At 45.9% G+C, this 16,682-nt stretch overlaps 1 long non-coding RNA gene across 1 annotated transcript; it reads left to right on the top strand.

Moving 5' to 3' along the window:
* The first annotated feature begins 6,640 nt into the window (after window positions 1–6,640).
* LOC137469668 (uncharacterized) lies at window positions 6,641–12,926 on the top strand. Its single transcript, XR_010996634.1, has 2 exons — window positions 6,641–10,186; window positions 11,167–12,926. It is a non-coding gene; the product is annotated as an uncharacterized lncRNA (long non-coding RNA).
* The last annotated feature ends 3,756 nt before the right edge of the window (window positions 12,927–16,682 follow it).

A 16,682-nucleotide genomic window follows, 5' to 3' on the forward strand; every position in this document is an offset into this window, starting at 1 on the left:
CCTTTCAATTTGAGATCACACTATTTATACATGGCTACCTCAGCCCAACCCCCAGCTCTCCCTGTCTCCAGCAATTACTGACTGCTCCATAGTCGCAGGCGGACTCCGAGCAGCTATCTCCCCCACCTCAGTCCAGCAATTGGCTTTCTTTTCATTTCATCACTCTTTGGCATCTTTGCACCTTGATTTAGGGAGGCAAAGAGGCAACAGTGAAAAGGAGGGGGGGAGAGGGAGAGAGAGAGAGAGAGAGGGAAAGGGAGAGAGAGAGGGGAATAAAAGGGAGGGAGGGGGGAAGAGGAAAACATGAAAATAGGTATCTACATTCTGTAAATGGGTTGCAGAAATGAGAGTCGAGGAAGACTTAATTGATTTTAAGGACATCCTGTGCGTGGCAACACTGAGTAAAAACGGACCCACAGCTAACCAAATAACTGAGCTCCTGCAATTAAATGTTTCGCTGTCAAGAGGAAAGGAAAATGAGTGTTCAATAAAAAAGGTAATGAATAAAAAGCCGGAGATGTGCATTTTTTGTAATCATTGGAAATTCTACCTGATTTGCTATTTAGCTAATTTCTCTTAATTAAACGGTCAAAATAATCGGCGAAACAAAAATGCTGTTTTAAAAGTGTTGCCTGTTCTGGCTGGCGGCGGGTGGGTGGGTGCACGGAGGGGGACGTATGCTGCAGCTAAACAAGTTGCGAGGTGCCTCGGAGATCCGTGTCGGTGTGTTCGGAGGATTTGGAGTGGGTCTTTTGGCTGTGGGGTATCCATAGGTAGGGAGTCTCTCCAGATGTATGTGAACATTGCAGGATCTGTCGCCTTGTTTATTGTTATTATGTTGTGTGAAGGTACTGTAGGGGGAAATTAAAATTCTAAAATATTTCTCTGGATATCGAGCTATCCTGCTGCATGCAGCAGAGGAATAATTTGTTAACACGGGAGTGTGTACACGACAAATAGAGCATTAAACCTTTTTTTTTTTTTTTTTTTTTTTTTTTTTTTCCAACGAAACATCCTGCTGGAATTAACGTAGAACTCGCAATAATTTCCCCACCTTGCTCTTTTGCTCTTGGTAGGCTGCAGTTATTTTTGTTGTACTCCTGGAATAATTATTATTCTGTGCGCTTGAATAGCTGCCTGAAATTCGTCTCCAGATAACAGCGCCGGCATTTCCAGCGCCTCTCCGCACCGTTTGATCCACATGCGGAGCCGACTTCCCAGCTATTTATTTCTGTCTCTTCTCTTCCGGCTTTAACGCGAAGGGCTATTCGGTATTTGGAGGAATTTTGTTTTCTGGTCGTTTGGCTTTTTACGTCCTTCTAGTTCCCCCGCCTCGAGTTTGAGATAATCAGAGCTCATCATCACGCCACCCTCTGCTCTGAATCGCAACCAAAGCAGGCTCCTTGTTGGAGCAGGGGGCCATTGTTTCTTTTCCGGGGGTGTGTGAGACTATTCTGAAAATTAGCAGAATATTAAAACACTAAAAATACGTTTAATTAATCCAAAGGTGCCCCCAACACCAGAGTTAACACTTCCACAGGGGGAGGGGGGAAAATAATAATCGAGGAAGCAATTAATAAAGGGCTTAAAAAAAAATCAATCTCCCCCTGTGCGAATTTAAAATGATTATCTAGAGGACAAGGATTGATCATTTGATCTCGGCACTGCGGATATCCCTGACATTTATTATATTGTCGTGTCTCGGTGGCATCCTTCCTCCAGAGTTCGTTTAACAAGTGAGGGAGCGGGGGAAGCCTTACAACTTAACAAACAGGTCTTGTCATCGCAAACGCCAATCAAATCCGAGGCTCTAATGTATATCACACGGCACCACATAAATAATAAAGGCAAACGATAGACGGGGAAGTAACGTATGGCTGAGGAAAGATCCCGGCACGACACGCTGCTTGTGCCGCTCTCATGCAGTCTGTGCGTGCAAGGGCTCGTAGGGGATTGCTGCGCAGGCTGGTGCGTGGTGCGAGAGTGTCACGGACACGCGGGGCAACCGGTACTCATTCCCCCGTGGGAGAGGCTCCGTACCGGGGCTGGCCCCCGCCGCGGAAACTTTCCCCATCCCTCAGCTCGAACGGCACCGATCCCCACCGTGCCCAATCCCCCTCTGCCTCCCTCGCAGCAAGTAGCAATCAAGGATATTTACTGACTCGGCGTCGCCAGCGCCGGAGAGGCACGGTGCGCGTCGGCTTCCCCGAGCTGCTGGAGTTTGCATCAAGTCCGCCGGATCCCCTCTTTCCTCCCTCTCGCCCCCGTCCCGCTCTCCTCCCCGCAGCTCCCCCCTGCGCCCAGCCCCACGCCTGCAGCCCCCGCCAGCGCGGGGCCACGCTCCTCCCGGAGCCCCCCGGGCGCCTCCTGCCCCTGCCGGGGCTCCTGCCCCCGAGGACAGGGGCAAATCCAAGCGTCCTCAGACAGAGGGGGGAGAAAAGCTCTCTTGTCTGTTCCACATCACTCGCTCCCTGCTTCCCAGCAGCGCCCGGTGGGAAGGTTGGTTGCTTCCCGCAACGCGCGGGGCGCAGTTCGGCGCGGGGCAGCCACCGCGCGCTCAAGCGGCGCGGCAGCCCGCGGGCCACCGCCACCGGGCGTCCTCGACGGCAGCAGGGAGGCCGCCGGAGGAGAGCCTTGCGGCCGCGAGGAACTTGCCTCACACTCGTCCCGAAAGAGAAAAGCGAAACAAAGCACCGGAAAGGGAGAAAACCGGGGAAATAATAAAACCAACCAACCAAACAAAAAAGGACCAGTGCAAAGCTCAGCTCTCCCGAGGATCCGACCTCCACCCCGCGCCGCGGACCCTCCCGGGGACAGGCGGCGGAGGGCGCAGAATCGCGGACATCCCCGAGGGCGCGCACGGCCCCACTGAGCAAGGCGGGGAGCTCTGCGAGGGACGCCGGGCCCGTCCCGTCCTGTCCCGGCGGCGCGGCAGGGAGCGACGGGAGGCGGCGAGCGCCCCCGGGCCGCCCCCTCTTTGCGCAGCCCGCGGCTTTGCGGGGACCTAGGGCAAGGTGGTGCAGGTGGGAATAAAACTGGGGGGCAATTTTGACCCCACTAAAAACTTTGACGGCGGGTTCAGAGAGGAATTATCTTTATTGCTGCTCCTGATAAATGGGCTGGGGAGGATGGATGCAGGGAGGGATAAAGGGAAGGGGAGAGAGAGAGAGAGGGAGAGAGAAGGGACTGCCGCCCAAATACCATTCCTTTGCAGGAACGGAACTCCTGGGACCCTGTCGCAAACCTAAAAAGTCACCAGCTCTCCTCGGAACTTCCTTCTGCCCCCGGCTCACCGCGGCACCCTGGGTACCTCTTTGCGGTGCCACAAACCACCCCGCTCTCCCCGATCCCCCCTTGCAGGACCGGCCATCAGCGTCACAGTGAGAGCTGTCCCGACTGCGCGGCCGGCTCACCTGAGGGCACCATGCCCCCAAATCCTCAGTGTCCACCCTCTGCCCCTCTGGGGGTCCTAAGAGGACAAAAGCGGTGGCCTGTTTATTCTACCCCTCTTCCTTTCCCCACCGCCGTCCCATCGGGACTGATTCCTCCCCACAGACCCGAGCCCGCCCCCTGGCTGCCCCCTCCCTAAAGCGAGAGGGGGCATCTGCGAGCAGGGCAGCGGATAGTGCGGACCTGGGGCTGCAGAGGAGCGTTTATTTAGCGTGGTATCAATCCGTGTGTTAGTTTTTAATTCCTCTTCCAAAGGAAGCTCTTGACCATTGTGTTTTGTTTTTTTTTTCTCCGAGTTAAACGAGAGGAATAATAATGAATGAGTTTAAACGTTGCATTAGCTTTAAGCATATCCGAGGCAAAGTATTGAATTTCATATTTATAGGAGAAATTTACGTTTGTACATTTACTCATGGTATGACGTAGGGCGAAACTGATTTCCTCTCACCCTCCCCCCTTCAGCTTATTTTGGTCGAAATGGGGCAAATAAGCAAACAGAAACATCATCGGTTTAATCCACGTTTTAATAAGCGCTGACCAGAAGAGCAAGATTTTGTTGAGTAGAGTTCTCTCTCTCTCCATCTCACTCCCTCCTTCCCTCTCTCTCTCGTGATTAATTCAGGGACTGTAATCATGGACATTGTACATCAAACCTTTCTGCTCACGCTACAGACTCCTGCAGATCTTTATTGGTTTACATGAAAGCGAGTAAACATATTTCAGAGGATGCCCTTTCAATCTGGCTCCATTTCCACAGCACATAATTCCAAGGACAATTTGTTTTAATAATAAGAATGGATGCAGTGTTAATGGTTTTCAATTTGTGTTTAAAAAAAAATTAAATATTTATAAGTATCGATCGAGGGTTTCAGGATTTTACAGACGTCTTAACACATTTCATAGATGGGATTTTTTTTTAATTTAGAAACCTGCGTCGTATTCTCTTTTATGCTGTTTATTGATTTAAGCAGCATCCGTGTCTCAAGCGAGAGACTAATAGATTTTCATTAAAATAGGCTCTCTTAATCCTGATTGTGAATGGATATGATTGATCCATCCAGCACACTACACATCTATAATATTAATAAAGGACATTATCATGGCAGGATTTGCTTTTCCGTCATCAGAGTACTTTTGTTTTTTCCCCTTCCTTGCAACCTTAAAGATTTATTTGGGAGCTGTAAAATAGCCCACAGGAGGGAGACGCTTTGAGAAGAATACATTTTTATATTAGGTTTTTTTTTTTTTTTTTTTTTTTTTTTTTTTTGGTGGTTTTAGTGGAAAGATTTTTTTTTTTAATTTACAAACTGCTGTGGCAACATATGGTGAAAATTAAACTGCTTGCCCGGCAAATCTAATCTTAAAACATTTATGTTGAGTTTTATTTTTAGAAAAACATTTTTAAAGGAGAGAAAAACAATCTTGTGCGAAAAGTAAAATAAAGAACATTTGAAAGGCTATAGTTTAAACTAACAATAGCCTACTTCACTGGCTGATGCTGCTGGACTGGTATCGTACCTGATGAATATGTTACGAAGTGGTCGGGACAGCAGCGGCTACAGTAATTAATGGAGTGTGACAGAAATGCTAAGGGCTTAATTGTCTTTATTCCGACTTGCAGTAACATAACCAAAGGGATATATTAATTCAGTACAAAAACACATAAATGCTCTCCTCTCTCCTAGACCAAGGCACGAGCAAACACATGCACTCACACGCGCACATCTCTTCCATATCACGTTATTATTTTTTTAATATATATAAAGCTGTATCTTTCCAGCAACATTAATTACGCATCTATTCATTACAGGGAAGCTAGACGTGTTCAAATCCTCATCTACTTTTACTTCTGCAAAATTAAACATTCACGAGGTGAATTACAATAAGCAATTGCCTTTGTGTGTAATTAATTACGATGCAGTGGGCCAGCATAATGGGCGAGTAGTCCCCTTGCTTTCAGTTGCCCTGGATAACTCGAGCAGAATAGGAAGAGTCCGTGAGGGGAAGAAAAAAATAAAAAAGGAAAAAAGTTGAGAGCTGTAAAGTTTGTACTGAATTTAGCAACACGAAATACACACAGAGAGAATTGTTTGCCTTCTCTAGTAATGTGCGAGGGACACTGCAATTTTGAACTCTGTAATAATGATTAATAAGTCAAAAGGGCATATTTTTCTTTTATGGTATGCAGTGCTCAAGGGAATATTCCGTGTATGTCTTTAAAACGAAGTAGGAATATTTACACACATGCACAGAGTTAGCAACAGCACCAAAGAAAGAAAAAACCCACGAATATTTCAGTGAACTATTACATTTTTTCAATTATTTCCCAATGAGTATTTCAATGAACTGTTACATTTTCCCAATTCACAAGGAAGATTTATGGGATTATTAAGATTTCTAGTGGAAATATTATACAGTGGAAGTTTATCGTCTCTCAGGGATTGTACACCATTTGATATCAATTTCCAGATGTTATGATCTTTTTTCAGAAAATAATTGAGTATATTAACTTCTTCCCTACAGAAGACTATTTAGGACTTTATTTATTTATTTACTTATTTACTTATTCTGTTAAGGGCACAACTATTTTCCTCCCTTACAGAACTAAATCGTTAAAACATCGGAGTAAACTTCAATCAGATAACAGTTTAATACTCGAGGGAAGGGATAATTTATTTGCCATTTTATTGCGAGCCGAATTCCGTGAATTTAGCCATGTTTTAAAACAGCAATAAGGTACATCCGAGCGCGCCCTCCCGCCGATTTCGCTGCCCTCCCACCGCCACTCCGCCGCGGGCAGGGCGGGAGGCCCCGCGCTCTCTCTCGGTGGGCGCCGGAGCCTCCGCGGGGTCGCGGGGCCGCGCCGGGGCGAGGCGGGACCGCACGGTCAGGGCACGCCAGGGAGGCCACGCGTGCTCCTGAGCGCCACGCGTGCTCGGCCGGCGCGGCGGGCGCCCGAGCGAGCCCCGCGGGGCGGGCAGCGCGCACACGCGCGGGCGGCCGCACGGGCGGACGGACGGACGGACGGACGGACAGCCGGCAGTCCTGCGGCCCCGCTCCGCGGCCCGGCGGGGCTCGGCGACAGCAGCGGGGCGTCCCTCGCGCTCCCTCGCCCGCCGCTCCGGCCGAGGCTCCGCCGGTGCCCGCTACCCCTGTGTCAGACGAGGCGGGTTTTCTGCCCTGCCCGGCTCGGCCCGTCGGGGAAGCGGAGCAGCAAGCAGAAGCTCTGTGGCTGCGCCCAGGAGAGGCGCGGGGCAGGCGCTGCCCTCGTGCCCTGTCCCCAGTTTTACCGCCGGCGGCTGGCCGGGGTGTCCCTTCCCCTGAGCTCCCCCCGAGCCCGGGAGGGAATCGGTGGGTGTCGCCGCGGCACCTCCCTCGAGGAAGGGTCGAGCTGCGTCCCGCGGTCCCCGCTGAGCTGGTTCCGGCCCCGGCTGCCGCCCCCCGCAGCTGCGGCCCTCCACGGACAGAGAGCCCCCCTGCCCGGCCGCCCTTGGAAGAGATGGGGCCGGCCAGAGCGAGGTTTTACCCCAGAGAAAGGAACTAAGGGCTGTGTCGAGCTTCAGTGTCCCTACGAGACGAGGTGGGGAGTGAGGGGGCTAACGTTTCACAGGTTACCCCACCTCACGTTTTATCGGGGTAGTTAAAGGGAATAAAAGAAGTGAGGGAGAAAGAGAGAGAAAGAAAATCAACTTTAAGAGTCTCTGGGTTTAAATAGCAGCCTTTGATATTTTGACAGCAAAATGGAAAACACTTAACAGGAGTCAAGTTTTGATGTCTGAGGCTGGCAGCGCCCCCTAAAATTATATTGTCCTGCCGGCTGCTTCAAATTGGACCCAGGACCTTATAACGTCTCTCCAGGTCTTTATCTGCAGCTTTTCTGATTGCAAAACCATAACTGTATCATTTTACACCAGTCAACTAAGCAAGTGCCAGTGGAATAAAATCCACAAAGTCCACACACATACCAGCTCTACAGCTAAAGCAGTCTGTTCTTTGCAAGTTGTAAAGGCCTGCAAATTAAATACCAATTACTGGAAGCAATAAAATGTTTTTTATTGCACGAAATCTACTTAAAACAGAAAAGAATAGTCGTTTTATTTTGAGGAGGGGGACAGGGGGGCAGCTCACGAAGACATATATTGGCAGAGAAAGATTATATACAGTGCCTGCATGAGGCCACAATGGAGACATTCTATGGCCAGCAGCAGGCAGGGCTTCTCCCGGCAATGTACAGAGGGGGCTCTGCAGAGGTGCTTATGACAGGGATTACTGTAGGTGAGACTTGGGGAGGTGGGAAGCCGGGGAACAGTAGCTCTAGGTAGGAGCAAGCGGTGCAAACAATTTATATGACAGCAATCCGATGTGCTTTTGAGGTCCTTTCCGAATGAGGTACTAAGGGGTTGGTGATGAAAACTACCTTATGTCTCCTCCTTCCTCTGCCCGCTTTTCCTTCCCCACTTTGGGGAGGAATGGGTTACTGGCTTTCTGTTTTATGAGCATGAAGGAAAAGGCTCCCAATCTCCTACTGTGCTCTCTGGCCCTCTCGGTGGGGGAGGCCTCTGAGAGGCAGCAAGGAAGGGTGCAGCTCCCTGGAGTTACCAGCTCCACAGCAAGACTGCCATTTTCCCACAGATATCCTCAGCTTTCTGCCGAGCAAAATGATGTCAGTAAACCTGCCAGTGGGAGGAATGTTTACACAGATGAGATACCTTCAGCTTTGCCTGAGTTCAGGTCATTCACCACAACACAATCCCGTGTCTAGCACAAGGAAAGAAGAGTGGAAAGTAGCCAAAAAGCCATACTTTGGCAGAGGAAAAACAGTGTGATAAGTGATAATACAAACCTCACTTAATATGCTTATTCCTTGAACTGCATATTGAAACCTCTCTCCGATACATGCGTCCCACTCCTAATTTCCCTACTGTTTCATTGCACCCAAAATATCCCATCCTTGTGGTTTACCCTTATGCTGTGCCTGTGCTTCACCTTTGGCTTCTCTTAACGCCAGGAACTGCCTGTGAATGGGACGGATCAGCCCTTGGGATCACCTACCATGCATGGTGGGTCATGACATTTATGCTGATGGGGGTTTGTGTGATACTGCTTTAAACAGGCTTTGAATGAGTGAGGTTTATTTTTATTTTTTTTTCCAATGACAAAAGCAATTTGAGGATTGCAAGCTTGTTTCTTAACATGACCTCATTCTGAGTGAACTAGATTCTCCGACTAACCAGAGTGTATTATACACAGCCAGGCTATGGCAAGATCTTCCAAGCTAATTACCCACAAGCGTGCAAGGCTTTCTGTGGATGAATTGGGTTTAGAAATGCTTGAAGACTAGATTTGACTAGACTCAGAAACACAGGGAAAGCTGAAACTCTGCCATGTGGTTTATGGCCACTTCAAAGCTTACCCATGCTTGCCATGTGAAATCTACAAGTTTTGAAATGAAAGATTTAAGTGCTCCACTGCTGCTTGTGCTGTAAGGAGAGCAAAGGTGCAGGCAGGCATTTGGCCTGGTCTAGAGGAGCCATCACCATAAGAACTTGGGTGATGGAAAGGGCCCTGGAATGGTGCTCACTTCTGAGGAGCCCCCAGAGATGATGGTCCTGAGGTAACTGGGAAGTGGTGGGGTCCACCTCCAGCACCCATGGAAAGAGTGATGCTGCTGGGCCTGCTGGCACCAGTCGAGCAAAAGTGAAAGATTTTCCTTCCTCTGTTCAAAATGGGGGGGTGGGTTGGGTCTTATTTTCCCAGATAATAGTCTTTTTTTCTCAGTTGAACTTTCCCTTCACCCCTGAAGCAGGAAGTGCCCTGCCAGTGGTTGCCCAGGGTTCACTCACAAGGGCTCAGCGGCTCAACAGTAAAGGTGTGGTTTTCAGAACTAGTTGGGTCTCCTAATATCAGCCCCAAGGAAATGGAGGCCCAGGGCTGACATCTGCAGATCCCTCTGCTGCTCTGGGTCCTCATTTAATGCTGAGTGAGAAAATGTGGGGAGCAAAAGGTTTAATGGCATAGCAATGCTGCTCTGTTGGGGGCAGGGGGTGTGAGTCACTGTTAGAGACAAGAGTATTTATTCCTTTTTTTTTTTTTTCCCTTGAAGAGGGGAATTCTGTCCTCAGCATTGCTGTAAGTAGGACTTAGGCTACTGCACACCGAAATAGCAGCGTGTGCTCCCGTTTACACCCCTTGCTACATGTCCACACACGCAAATATTCACCCATTGACAAGGCTGTGGAGGTTTCTGGTTTTGTTTAAAAATTGGCTGCTTGCAGCCTCCCCTTAGTTCCTCTGGGTATGCATGAGCAGCTGTGGAGAGCTGCAAGGCTAGCCAACAGACCTTGTAGCCCCCACAGATGTCAATTAGTTTCTCTCGGGTTTCCTTTGGATGCACTCGGGTCTTGAGACCTCCATGTGCTGACTTATTTGTAAAGCATGAGTTATTCACTAACTCCGTGTTACTAATTAGAAGATTATCAGCTCTTGGTGGTTCGCTTGCCTGCTGCAGGGAGGTTCCAAGGAAACCCTCGTACAGACCATGCTGGGGGAAAGCTTCGATTGATTAGTGTGGTGGAACACTCCTGCTTTACGCATTAAGGAGCATCTGGAGGGATATGAAAGGTTTTGGAGACCCTGAGTACCTTTCCAGGCTTGGGTAACCCAGAAAGCAGCTTGCTGCATCTGCACCATGCTGAATTGGTGAGAGCTGGCTGGCTGCTGGTGGAGTCCAGCCCAAGTATGGGGGCCAAAGATTTCAGGAAAACATGCAACAAGCCCATGTTGGGCCGTAGGAGGGGGGCAAAGCCTGCATAAGCCCTTCTGGCAGCTAGGAAAAGACAAGGAGTTGGGTCCTAAAAGTGCAAGGAGGAAGAGAACAGTTAAATACATTGCCTCTAGACACTGCAGCTTTTTAAACTGGTTAAACTGACTGCACTCCTCTGGGAATCCATTTTAGAGGAGGCAAAATTGAGTGCATCTTTAATTTGCCTAATTTTCATCATCCTATGTATTTTTGGATCCTCCCTGTGCTAATGAATCCTTGCTGTGTTCACAGGGAGTGAAACTTGTTAATATTAGCAGAGGTCACCATGGCCTTTCTGCGAGCCATCACTGTCCTTCCCGTGACTCAACCGAGCGTTCACGAGGGTCATGCCGGGGAAGGAGGAGGGTCAGCTCAACCCGCCTGAAGTTTAACCACTTGCCTTTGATAGAAGGCACACTTTGATCTAAGGTGTGGCATGAAGTGCAATATATAGTTAATATTTATAAGTTTTAGTACAGGAAAAAAAAAAAAAAAAAAGGAGGCAGTAACAGGAAAGTCTTGGTGCAGATAAAAACTACCAGTGTAAACTAGGAGGCAGATCTGGGAACAAAGAAGGTTTGGTGATGCTGCTGCTGATGTTCTGGAACATCTGGGGTTTGTGATCTGTGACCGTGCCAGGGATTTTTTGTGTGTAGTTTAGTCACTTCTTCATCTTTGTCTGCCTCAGTTTCCCACCAGCAGTGTGGGAATTAAATAGAACATTTTGTCTTATCTTAATTTGTCTGCATTATCTACACAATCTAAAACGTTTAGGGCACTGCTTCTATTTTTGTTGTGTCTACTGCTCAGCAGTTGCATGTTTCTTGGAATCCTTAGGCATTTTCCACAACACAGATAATAAGTTTAACAGGTTTCTCTCTCTCTTTTTTTTTTTTCCATGCCTTTGGCCACAGAGCTCATCATATCTTGTTCTCAAAAGCCAAATGCAGGAAAGTATCTTCAGAGCATCTCTGTGGGATCTCTGCTCCTCACTGAACAAGGTCCTGCCAGATTACAAGGAAATGATGCTTAGTAATTGCAGCTGTCCAATAGACTGATCCATCACATCTGTTCTGCTTGCCAGATGAGTCCAGACCACCAGTGACCCAAAAATAGCTGCTCTTAAGACCTCTCTGAAAAGCAGAGGAGTTCCTGCAATTTTTAAAGGAATGAATCACAAATTGTGGACCCATGTGAGATGTAAACTCCATGCTTGCATGATGAAGATGCAAAAATCCTTCAGTGGAGTGGCTGGGAAGAGCAAAGCCCCTTTAAAAATGGCTTAGTCATTTATGTGTCTCCATTCCCTCTCTAATTTGAGAAAATGTGTTCAGATTTCAAACTGTGGTGTGTGTAGTCAATTCTTGTTGTCTTCAACACTAATAAGTTAAATACTGTGCTCTTCAAAAAGTCATGTCCCTCATATCTCATAAATCACCAAAAGGTGAATCACCTCAAATTAGAGAGTGCATTCAAGAGGGTAGGTTTAAGTAATTAGTTGGGGTTTTTTTTCCCCCATTACAGGATATGATCAGATTAAATCTGGCAGACCTAGCTGGAACCATTTTAAAAGTTACCATCACCAGCTGCTTATTGCTGTTCCTCTGCCAGAGGTTACCTCCATCCCCCACATGCAGAAAGAGCAGTGTGAACATAGACCTCAGCCACTGATATGCAGGAGCGAGCACCTTAAAACAGTCTGGCTTTCCCTTCTTGTGCCTGCACAGCAGGGTATGCAGGGAATAAGTGTTGAGGACTACTATATGCATAATTCGGACCATCAAATGCATGTGTAAATGTTTGGGACTACTAGTTCCTACTTTTTGTGAAGAGGTGAATAAAATTCATTGGCGTGTTCTGAATAATTTTCCCTATTTAAGTTTTGATATAATAGCTCATATGATTGCTTTTCCAGAAGTCCACAGATACAATTAATTTTAAACACAACTTACTAGTAATAACAGCAAACATGGTTGTGTTTTTTGTCCCTTACTTTCTAAAATATTTTAAAGGGGTTTTTTTTGTCTTTGTTGTTTTGTTTTCCCATGGCAAATATTCAGGCTCTGTGGACACAGATTTCATGCTGCTTGAGGGAGGAGATATAAAAACGATACTTTCCTTTAGAGAATTACAATGTAAATGACAGATAAGAAAAATCCCTTTGTGGTCTATTTGTGCATTACCAGGCAACATTTTTCTATGCTTCAAGGTCCTTCATGTTCAAATGCATCATTCTTTTATAATAGATGGATTGGATGAAATGCCAAATACAATTGAGAGCAATTCCTATTACTTCTAAAGTGATTATAATATAAAATAGGCCCAATGGGAGAAAAATTGTGTATATTTGCTAATCCTATGTTATAGTTAAAGAAAGTTTTTGGCAGGGTTTCTTAAACAGGTATTTCCTAACATTGCTTTGTTGTTGAGGGTTTTTCGTAGACAATTGATCAGTAACAAGGCTCAACAGTAGCAGGGTTTTTCTTCAAAGTAGATGTGTGATACAAACTGGTGACTCTGTGTGATTTGCCTGCTTGCCAAGGTGAAGACATCAGAGTCAGGTCTGCTACTGAGAGCCATTATCATCTTAAAGAACGACAAAAGCAATGACTTTTCAAAATTATTATCAAAAATTCCAAAATTTGTTTTCCAATGAAAACTATTTAGAGGACAATAGCAATGCTTTCTCGGTTTATTAAGATTACACTTTTACAAATAATATATGATGTAGCCTCCTTAAACTATACCCGCCCTTTTCTTAATCAAAGTATATAGTACAGGAGAAAAAATCAACACTCATAGGAATTACATGAGATACACAGTTGTAAATGCAAGTGGAAAAGTTTCAGAGCTCACCCCATTTAAAGCAGGACTGGATGGCATACTGAGGTCCTTTTCTACCTGAATTTTCCTATGACTCTAGAAATCACGGCTCAAAGTCATGCTTCTCATGCATATGTGGGCCATAAATTCCCAATGTAAAATTTGAAAGCCTAGTGTTACCACTGCCCTCATGCTAGAGCAGCAGACTACACTTCATCCTGGAGTGAAGCACTCCTGGTGTCAGTGGGAAATGAATTTAGATGCATCACCACACATTAAATACTTAGTAATTGCCTGCCTTCTTCACTAGGTGTTTTCAAAGGCCTGACCTTGGGAGTTAATTTCCTGGGTTCACATACCAATCTCCCCATTTGCACTTAGGAGTCCAAGCTCAGAGTCTGGACAAACATCCACACTGCTGCGTGTAGCACCACACTTAAATCTGTCATTTGTGAGGCTGGCATCACTGCCTCGCTCCCATGCCCAGGGGTAGGAGAAGGTCCCTCAAAGGGTCGATTCAAAGCATCTAATTAAGGGTCTTTTCTCAATGTCTCCCTAACAGACAATATCTTCATGCAGAAAGGCTACAGCTCTCAGCCTACTAATGTCAGCACTTAAATTAGGTACCTGCTATAGCCCATACAAAAAGCTCCACCCCCTCCAGTCATCCCTCTGCCCTCCCCCTCTCTGCTCCCAAAGAAGAGGATGCTGTATCCAGGGTCTGCCAGACTTTTGTGCAGACCAGTGCTAATCACATAAATCTGGTGACTATGGGGCACCACTGGAATCTGCACCAGAAGCTGACTTGGTGCACAACAGTGTGATTACACAAAGACCAAAATAAAGTCCCCAGAATGCAGATGATGTGGGTGTTGGGTTCCCAACACTATTTTAGTTTTATCCTAATGTCTCCTGCTAGCATGGGCAACTTGCCAGCACGGACATCACCAGGATGCATTTCCCTGTTGTGCTAGTACAGCTTCCTCTGTCATTTTCCTGAAACCAGACAAAGAGGAATTGCTTCTCCAGCGTTTCCGCATGAAGTACTGAAGACTGGATCTGTTATCCCTCATAAAACTGAAGAAATATAATTATTTATTTAGACATTGTGCTCCCTACAACTGTGCTTGCCCTGGCTTTCAATGAATCCAACGAGCAGTGTTATCTCGTGCTAAAAGCAATTGACAACAACCAATAATGGTACATAGTATAAAAATGAACTAATTCTCCACTATATGAATTAGACAGAGGATGCCAGACAGAAGCAAAGCTCTCTTCCTCCAAAGCAAGGTACAGTGCTACTTTGAACTCCTTAAAAGCTTGTGGAGAGATATCATACGTAGAAACAGCTAACAAATGAGGATTTAGACAACAATAAATGAACTACATTTATTCTTTGCCAATACAGCATCCACACAAAAGTGGCAATTGCACTAATAATTGCTTTCTTTGATAGTATCAAGGTGGTGACTCTATGGACAAGAGTTAATAAAATATATCACAAGCAGGTCGTCTAGGCCAAACACACTCAGAGTTCTTCCACTGATGACAAAGACTTATTATATTTCAGTTTCCTTTTTGTAAAGAGAAGAAGAGACCATCAAGGACATCCAGTCTGTCTCTAAACATGTGAAAATAAGCCAGCCTTGTTATTGATAGGGCTGCAGACCCTCATTCAAAAGCCTTCAGTAGTCAAGGCAAGAGCAAAGGAACAAGCAGACGGTCTGAAGCAGATTCACTGATTGTCAGATAACTCCTCCCAGCACAATCAACAGAGAGATGTGAGAGTTAAAAACTTGAAATAAGGAACGGATCTCCTATAGAAATAATTCCTGGGGACCACCACAGTCTCCTACAGGTCTCTGTTATCCTGAATTTGTAGAAATCTATAACAGAAATAGTAAAATCAGCCTGAATGGAGATAATTTAATGTGGATAAAAGAAAATGTGGAAGGGACATGTGGCTTTGGCACCTATACTAGCAGGTCATTAAAATTGTGCCAGATTTACATGCAACTTCTCAGTTTCGAAAAACAAGGGAGAGCAAAAAAAAAAAAAAAGTGGAACAGACTAGGACTGGAGCCTCAAAGCTGTCAGAAGAAGAGTTAAATGAGAGAATAAATCTCATTTATGCTAGAGGTGGGATACAAAGGCAGAAGAAAGGAAAGAGAGTAATTGTTGAAATCCCTTAAACGTGTGTACATGACAAACCAGAACATTACCACAACTCTAAAACACGAAGAGATGTAAAGAGGAAGGTACACCAGGTTGTACCTCTTGTCTTGTATGTTGCAGAATCAGTAATATGGAAACAATGGCTAGGCTGCGTAGACAGGCTCAGGGCATGGGAGTGTGTGGGTGTGAGAGCACAGGGCAGACAGACTACTTCTACTGTAAAATAAAATTACTTTCCTTCCTATAAGAGTTCGCCCTAAGCTCTGCTACATTGTTGCTGCAAGGCTGCAATAGTGTGCCACCTTAATTAACAGAAAAGGGAACAAACAGACCCAAATTCAGCACAGAGATTTTAAAGGGAAGTTTTTTTCAGGTTCCTGCATCCCATAGAAAGTAGCAACTAAAGGCTGGAAGCAACAGCTGTGGTGGAAGCCAAAGCCAAAGCCAAATCAGGCATTTCTTCACTCCTAGCAGCAACATGCTGCAAAATTAAAAGGCTGATTAATGAAGATGACATTACAATAGGCAGCTCTTACAACTCCTACATAATTCAGTGGGTATGTTGGGGTGCAGGTGTTGATAGCTTAAACACACACTGACATGGAGACTGCTGAACAGATAGTGGAAAGAGGCATTTATAAATGATGGAAACAAACCACTTCAACAGAGCAGCTCTCTACTGGAGGAGAAAATGCAGACACACAGACAGCCAGTGATACATTGGTGTTAAAGGGGATGGGAGCCAGAAGAGACTTAGCTCAGTATTTGAGGAGGCTTTAGACCATCAGCATGGGTTCAGGCAGCCAGAGCCTCCAGGGCCAGGGGTGAGCGCTCGGTGCTCAGGGACCTGCAGATGCTGGCATTCAGATTTTGAAGCTTCTGCACAACTGGCCTCAGTCAGGGACAAAGAAGGCTATGGACCGGAGGTGTTCCTGGCTCCCACTGCTCTTCTCAGCTCCAGAATGCCTTGTTTTTAAAGCAGTTTTCCTTGGGTATTCCTTTTTTTTTTTTTTTTTTTTTTTTTTGCATTAACCTTAATAGAGATTTGTTTCCACTATTGGGAGACAGGGAGCAAGCACAAGCAGATGCACAGGGATCAACTGAAGTTTCAATATGCTTCATTATATATAGGTATGTTAAAAAAAGGGAAAAAGAAAGAAATTGAAAAAAATGCAATGTAGTGAATGTTTTAGTCTTAGTCCATATGTCCTCAACAACTCTCTTTTGCACAAGTTATTGGAAGCAGTCTGGTCGTAAGACTTTTAAAGTACTGAACCTGATAGTGAAACAAATGAGACCTAGAAATGGAATAAGTACATACATTTTTAACATTTGTCTGTAATCTTTTTGTTCTTGTAATTCACCAGTAAGTCATTCTCTTTTTTGTTTTTAAAAAGGTATTTAAATTTTCAACAAAGACCACCTGAAATAT

Source organism: Anomalospiza imberbis, chromosome 2, assembly GCF_031753505.1.
Source record: "Anomalospiza imberbis isolate Cuckoo-Finch-1a 21T00152 chromosome 2, ASM3175350v1, whole genome shotgun sequence".
Classification (NCBI taxonomy): Eukaryota; Metazoa; Chordata; class Aves; order Passeriformes; family Viduidae; genus Anomalospiza; species Anomalospiza imberbis.